Genomic DNA, 8,193 nt, shown 5'->3' on the forward strand with positions numbered 1-8,193 from the left:
TCAGATCTAAACTATCATTAAGGATCTATGACATAAAAAATTTACATATAAAATCTGATATAAAATAGAAAATTACATCGATCACATCGATGCCCTAAATCTGATCTAATTTTTAGATTAGGTCGGTAGAGTTTTGAACTCATCGCCTTTTCATAGGTCGATGATCTCTGCTGTTGGTAAGTATGGTATAAAGCTCTCGCTAATATCGAGCAGCCACATAGGTCGTCCGACCTCTACAGATCATCCACTCAAAGCTCTGATTGGATCTTCCTTCGCGGGAGTGCTAGCTTGCGTCGAAGGCTCTGGATGGCTAATCCAAGCTCATTTCTTCAGATCTCCTAGACTCCTCTGGATTAAAAGATGAAGCTTTATGAAGACATGGTGGTATGAAAGATTGGACAAGACTCACTCTTGTATTTTTCTTCTCACAAAATTAAGAGATGAAACCCTAGAACCCACAGCTTATGCCCTAGAGGAAGAACATTTCCTCTGTTTCTCACGCATGGAAGCCCAACCCACTCTAAACTTTTTATGTCCCCTCTCTTAGATTTTTCATGTCAAAAGTCACTTCTAATCTCGCATAAAACTGATCTCCTTTTAAGGTTGGCATCCCATGGAAGATAAGGATAAGAATAAGGTAGTTTCGATTCAAATTCAAGTATTGTTTGATCCTTATTACCAATTCAAATCAAATTTGAATTAAATTTTGAATCAAACTTTATCCTTATCTTATAAACTTAGAGAGAGGTAGACCAACATCAAAATGGTATAAAAAATCTTATGCAAAAATATTTTATGCATGAAGAAATATGGTGGCGTGAAGAGGGAGTCCAACTCAATTTGGACTCTAGATTTTCATTCAAATTCAAACTAATTTCAACTCAAATTTAAACCAATCAATTTCTAATTCAAAAAAACTTAGATGAGAATGTGGAAAAGGCTTCTAGGTATAAGAAAAAAATCACATAAAATATTTCTCACATGAAGAATAAGAGGGCACAGATAAAGGAGGTACAAGGGATTTGAATTTGAATTATTTTTCTCATCCAATTAGATTCTTAATCCAACCAAATTAGGTTAAACCCAATTGGACCATTAAACCCAATCTAATTAGATAGCAAATAGTTTTGATCAAATCTTAATCAAATCAAAAATTAATCGAGCTCAAGTCTTGATTATATCAGGAATCGAACACCCTTAGCGATTAGGTCATCTTATAACCTAATGGGTCAAAGCAAATTGAATCCAATTCAATTAGATTCGATCCAAATCTCAATATTTAATCTAATTAAATTAATTAGCAATCTAATTACTAATCAATCCTCCTATAATTTACCAACAATTAATGAATTGATTTATTATAATTTTTGCATAGGGTTAATCATCAATCGAATTGACTATTTTACCCTAGAATGATTCTTAATCATTGATCAGCCATATGATTAGTCAGAAATTTTTTTTGAGTATGACCCCATAGGTTCGAACCTAAACCAGTAGTATAGGAATAATCTTCCTATACCAATCAAAGTGATCATCTAGCAATGATATCCGACATCGGATAGGTCGAAAGATTGCAAAGCATCATTCAAGAACCTATTGACATATGGTTATCGTATAATTCATCCCTTTGATCCAAATGCTCAAGGTGACTTAGGGTTTAACTATCAATCCTGATATGATCATCCATATTGTATTTCAATTTTCAAAATTCATCACATGGATTATCCCGGCCAAAGTTTTACTGAATTAAAACACACTGATATATTAACTCCTACTTATTCAAAGGGATCAATTCCATCTTGACTCGTACACTGACTTTGCAAGTACTTAACTATGCTCAAAAATCTTTCATCACTGAATTAAAAATTTAAGTAGTCCGGCACCAAAGCATAGTGAGTTGCTTAAAAGTCACTAGGATGATCTCAGATCAGAGAGACACTTATATCCATATCCTTCGCGAGCTACTCTTGACAGCAGAGTACTCAGTAATTGGTCACGTTCAGTGAGATGTACTCTTATGTCTCACTTGTATGCCATGCCAGTGTCTCCACACTCTTTGGTTAAGAGAACAACCAATGTACATGGCACACAATGACTTATACTTGATATAGCTATCATCCTAATAATAGTATATCATTTGGTCATGAACTTAAGGTTTAAAGACTAAATGATATATCCTCCTATATCGAATCAAATAGTCTTAAGGACTTCATCATATAACAGGAGTTCAAAATGAGATGTACATAGTGATAAAAAAAATTAAATAATATTTATTAATTCAATAATTTATATATAATTATAATGATAAGCACAACCATCAACAGATTGACAATTGCTTTAGGACACAATTCCCAACACCTCCTGACCTGAGATCTGCTCGGGGTATCATCCTGCGGTAATAGAAATCTCATCCTGCGACATCACCTCTCATCCTCTCGAGTCTTTTATCTCATACCCAATCTACCTCCACTTGGAGCTCCACCTCGCTCTGAGCTCCTCCTGACTCCTGAAGCTCTACCTCGCACTGGACTCCCTGCCAGGTAGTAATATCCTCTAGTCCTCTTCTTCCCCTCCAGAACAACCCTCTCGCTGTGCAACACCTTCAAGATTCCTCCACCAGCTACCATTTTGTAGCTTCTCAAATCCAGTCTGCTCAGTGAGATAAGATTCTGTCTAAAATCAGATATATATTGGACCTCCCCCAATCTCCTCACTGCACCATCATGTATCCTCCAACTGATCATCTTGATACTTCTGATTGCACAGCTTGATCTATCCAATAGATAAATAGTACCCTCACTATTCTCCAAGGAGTCAAACTTCTTCTCTGCAACATACATGATAGGTATATGTAGAATCTAAAATCTACTACTGAAAATAAGTAGATACCTCATCAGATATCTCTAGGACATCACCCTTTGAGTCACTACTGGCCGTCACTGCAGTAGCCCTCATCCGATTCTTGAGTTGAGAGCAATCTCTGGCTAGATGCCCCAACTCATCACACTGGTAAAATCTGATCTTGCTCAAGTCCCTCATCCTGGACTTGGACCGCCCCCATCGTGATCTCCTGTCGTTCTGTCTACCGCCTCCTACTCCTTCAGAAACCACCAAAGTTGAGCTGCGCCACCTAAGCCAAGCTGGGTTCTCCCTCCTAAGAACCTCATTCTGAAGAATTACCGTGGTGACTGTAGCGAAAATTTAGTGCAGGGGCAAAATGGTAATTTTAAATTTTTTTCAAAATTATTATTTTACAGTAGAATTATTAATTAATCTCATTAATTAATACTAATTAACCCTACACTAGGATCTAAATATGATACAACAGCATGCATTTAAATTTGAAATTCAAATTTGAATCAGTAAACCTTTTACAGTACTGTGTTCAGAACACATCACCTTTTGCGGGTAGTCGATCACCAAATTTGATCACCGTCGGAGGGCTCTGATCATCACATCACAGCCACACAAATGTCTGACCTCTGTGGATCATCCACACGAAGCTCCCGTCTGATCAGCTCCTCACGAATGCTAGTTCGTGATTTCACCCTTTTGATGGCAAATGTTGATCGAACTCCTTCGATCAATGTGTGCCAACTCCTCGGATGCTCTGGATCATTTGCATGGTTGCTTGAGAGGCTGATGGATCTCTTCCTAAAATTTGGTGGACTCACGACACTCGTGGCACACCAATCTCACTTCCCAAACCCTAGTTAGAAATCCTAGGGTACACAATAGAAACCCTACGCTCAATTTTCTTTCTTTTCTTTCTTTTTCTCTCGAAAGGTTTTGGACCTTCACCTTGTGCACAAACTTTTCTCATGCCCCAAAGTTTCTCTCCTAAAATTTCTACGCACGTCCCACTTTTCTCCTCTTTTTAAAACAACGTCGAACGTGTCTTATCCACGTAGAGGATAAAGATAAGTGGTTGCACATTTGAATTCAAATCAAATTTGAATTCAAATGCAAAACCAACTCATCCCTATCCACTTGTGCGTGAGAAGAGAAGGGGTGTGAGTTGATTTGTGTATTGAGAGTTTACACGAGAAATATTTTCTCATGTAAAATATGGGGCACACAAGATAAGACCATGGCGCATGGATTAGTTGGTTGCTCATTCAAATTCAAACTTTCTTTTGAATTTGAATGGCCAACCAACTTATTTTTATCCAGATATTTGGCACACAAAGGTGGGCGTGGGATGGCTTCTGCGTGGAGAAAATTCATGAGAAGTTGCTTCTCGTGAATTTAAATATGCACAGAAGAAGTGAGGTGGTGCAGGGAGAAAAGTCAAGGTGGTTTGAACATAATTGAGCCAACCTAATCTAAATAGGTTAAGCACAATTAGAATAAATTAAATCCAACTTAATTAGGCTTAATTAGGCCCAATAAAATCCTAATCAAATCAAAAATTAACTAAACCTAACCCCTGATCAAATCAGGGATTAAACCACCTTAGCGATTAGGTCAACATTTAACCTAATCGGGTCAATCCAAATGAATCCAATTCAATTGGACTTGATCCAAAAATAATTACTCAATCAAATTGAGTTAATTAGCGATCAAATCACTAATTAAACCTCTCATAAATATTGAGTCCAAATCCGACGGGCAATCAGGCATCAGAGACCATCGATATGAAACCCTGATCAAAGAGTTCAAATTTCAAATTCAAAATATAAAATTCAAAATTTTGACCCCGGTACCCAAAATGTGTGGAACTCATGATCAGAGAATCCTAATTCTCAATCATAGAGTTCCAGATACATAAGACTCATAATCAGCCATCTGATCAGAAAAAACCACTAATGTGTGTGACCCCGCAGGTTCGAACCTAAGCCGGTAGCACAGGAACCAATTCCTGTACTAATCGAAGTGACCATCTAGCAATGGTACCCGATGATTGGATAGGTCGAATAATCGCAATCGCAATATTCAGAACCTACGTGAATATGGTTACCGTATAATTCATCCCTTTTGACTCCTGTATTTAGGATGACTCAGGGTTAAACTGTCAACCCTGATGATATCATCCGAATCGTGCTCAACTCAATTAGTCCTGTGACTCCTCCCTAGGACTACCCTGGCCAAGGTTTTGCCAAATTGAAACACGACTGTACACTGCTCCTAAACTAGAGTGGTCAATCCCATCTTGACACACGCACCGATAAGTCAAGTACTTGACTACACCCAGCAGCCTTCCGTCATTGAATTAGAAATTCAAGTAGTCCAGTGCCTAAGTGCAGTGAGTTGCTTGCAGGTCACCGTGGCAGTCTCAGGTCGGAGGGATATTTATACCCATATCCCATCGGAGTAAATCTTGACAGCAGAAATAGCTCCGGAGTTGGTCACGTTCAGTGCAGATGTACCATTACATCTCACCTGTATGCCATAGGAGTGTCTCCACACTCTTTGGTTATGAGGACAACCAACCCATATGGCACACAACGACCTATGCTCGATAAACATTATCGTCCTTGGTAACAACGTATCATTTGGTCGCGAACATGTTTAAGGACTAAGCGACAAATCCTCTTTTGTCGAGTCTAAATAGTCCTAAGGACTTCACCACAACACAGGAGTTCATTAGAAGATGAAACATTTGTGATGAAAAAATATCAAAATAACTTTTATTTATTTATAATTCATGTACTAATACAAAAGGAGCACAACCGTCAATAGGCTGACGATTGGCTTTGGGACACTATTCCCAACAATCTCCCACTTGGCCTAAAGCCTATCGGTGCAGTATCTAATACCTATCTTCGACTTGTAGTCGTTGAACTCCTTCACCGCAATGGCTTTAGTGAATGGGTCAGCCAGGTTCTCCTTCCCGTCGATCTTCTGAAGGTCGACGTCACCTCGATCCATGATCTTCTGGATGAGATGGTAGCAGCGTAGAATATGCTTCGTCCGCTGGTGTGCCTTTGGTTCCTTCGCCTGAGCAATGGCTCCAGAGCTGTCACAGTAGAGCAGAACTGGACGAACAAGGGAGGGTGCTACTCCGAGCTCGGTGATGAATTTTCTCAGCCACACCACTTCTTTGGCAGCATCTGATGCAGCAATATACTCTGCCTCGCATACTGAATCAGCCACAGTGTGCTGCTTGGAACTCTTCCAGCAGACAGCCCCACCATTAAGGGTAAAAATAAATCCTGACACACTCTTGCTATCATCGCGATCAGACTGGAAACTAGAGTCTGTAAACCCTATAAGTCTCAAGTCTGATTGACCATATATAAGCCACTGATCCTTAGTATTTCTTAAATACTTCAGGATGGTTTTAACAACCTTCCAGTGATTCTCTCCTGGATCAGATTGGTATCTACTCACTACCCCTAGTGAGTATGCCACATCTGATCGTGTACATGTCATGGCGTACATGATATATCCACTGTCGAAGCATATGGAATCCTACCCATACGCTCTCTCTCTTGAGGTGTTGTCGGACAATCCCTCTTCGAGAGAGAAATTTCATGGCCTATCGATAGATAGCCTTTCTTGGAATTTTTCATGCTGAACCTTTTCAGCATAGTATCAATGTACGTGGACTGGGATAAGCCAAGAAACTTTTTGGATCTATCCCTATAGATCCTCATCCCTAGGATGTAGGAAGCTTCTCCCAGATCCTTCATGGAGAACTGTGACGATAGCCAAATCTTTATTCCCTGTAATACAGGATATCATTCCCGATTAAGAGAATGTCATCCACATACAATACAAGAAATACTACTACTGGACCATTAGCCCACTTATAAATGCAGGGCTCTTCTCCGTTCTTAACGAAGCCATACATTTTGATCGTCCTATCAAAACGTATGTTCCAACTCCGAGATGCCTGCTTAAGTCCATAAATGGACCTCTGTAGCTTGCACACCTTAGACTCATCTGTGGATGTGAACCCTTCAGGTTGTATCATATACACCTCTTCGTCTAGCTCTCCGTTTAGGAAAGCTGTCTTCACATCCATCTGTCAGATTTCATAGTCCAGATGGGCAGCTATCGCAAGCATAATCCGAATGGATTTGAGCATTGCCACAGGAGAAAATATCTCGTTATAGTCTATACCATAACGTTGACGATATCCCTTGGCAACCAGACAGGCTTTATAGGTCTCCGCTTTCCATCTGCGCCCCTCTTCCTTTTGAAGACCCACTTACACCCTATGATTTTACTCCTTCGGGTGGGTCAACCAATGTCCACACATCATTGACCTTCATGGACTCCATTTCGGATTTCATGGCCTCTAGCCATTTCTCAGAGTCAGGTCTCTGCATTGCATCCATGTAGATGATCGGATCCTCATCATTTTCATCAAGTTCGACAGGATCACCATCCCGGACCAAAAACCATAGTATCTGTCCGGTTGATGTGGTACTCTACAGACCACCTTAAGGGTGCATAATCAATGGGCTCTGGATCTGATCTAATCAAATCCGATTCAGGTTCAGTAACATGTGTCGGTTTTAACACCTGTCGAACTTCGTCAAGTTCGACCTTAGAGGCAACAGTTTTTTCACTAAGGAACTCCTTTTCTAAAAAAATTGCCTTAAGGCTGACAAACACCTTTTGCTCATCAGCAAGGTAGAAATAATACCCTTTGGTCTCTTTTGGGTACCCTATAAAATTATACTTGTCAGACCTAGGTCCAAGCTTGTCTGTAATTAAACGTTTAACATAAGCCAGACACCCCCAAACCCTAAGGTGCGAGAGTACTGGCTTACGTCCTATCCATATCTCATATGGCATTTTGGCTACAGACTTACTCGAAACTCTATTTAGAAGGTAACAAGCCGATTCGAGCGCATATCTCCAGAGGGAGATCGGCAGACCAGCAAACCCCAATATGGATCGAACCATGTCTAACAGGGTCCGATTCCTCCTTTCAGACACACCATTATGCTGTGGTGTTCCAGGAGGAGTCCACTGAGAGAGAATCCATTCTCCCCTAGATACGTCAGAAACTCATTGGAAAGGTATTCACCTCCTCGATCAGATCGAAGAGTTTTAATACACTTCTCAGTTTGTTTTTCTATCTCATTTCGGAATAGTTTGAACATTTCAAATGATTCTGACTTATGCTTCATTAAATAGACATACCCATACCTAGATAGGTCGTCTGTGAAGGTTATGAAGTAGAAAAATCCACCTCTTGCACTTGAGCTCATGGGTCCACATACATCAGAATGTACC

Source organism: Elaeis guineensis, chromosome 15 (assembly GCF_000442705.2).
Source record: "Elaeis guineensis isolate ETL-2024a chromosome 15, EG11, whole genome shotgun sequence".
NCBI lineage: Eukaryota > Viridiplantae > Streptophyta > Magnoliopsida > Arecales > Arecaceae > Elaeis > Elaeis guineensis.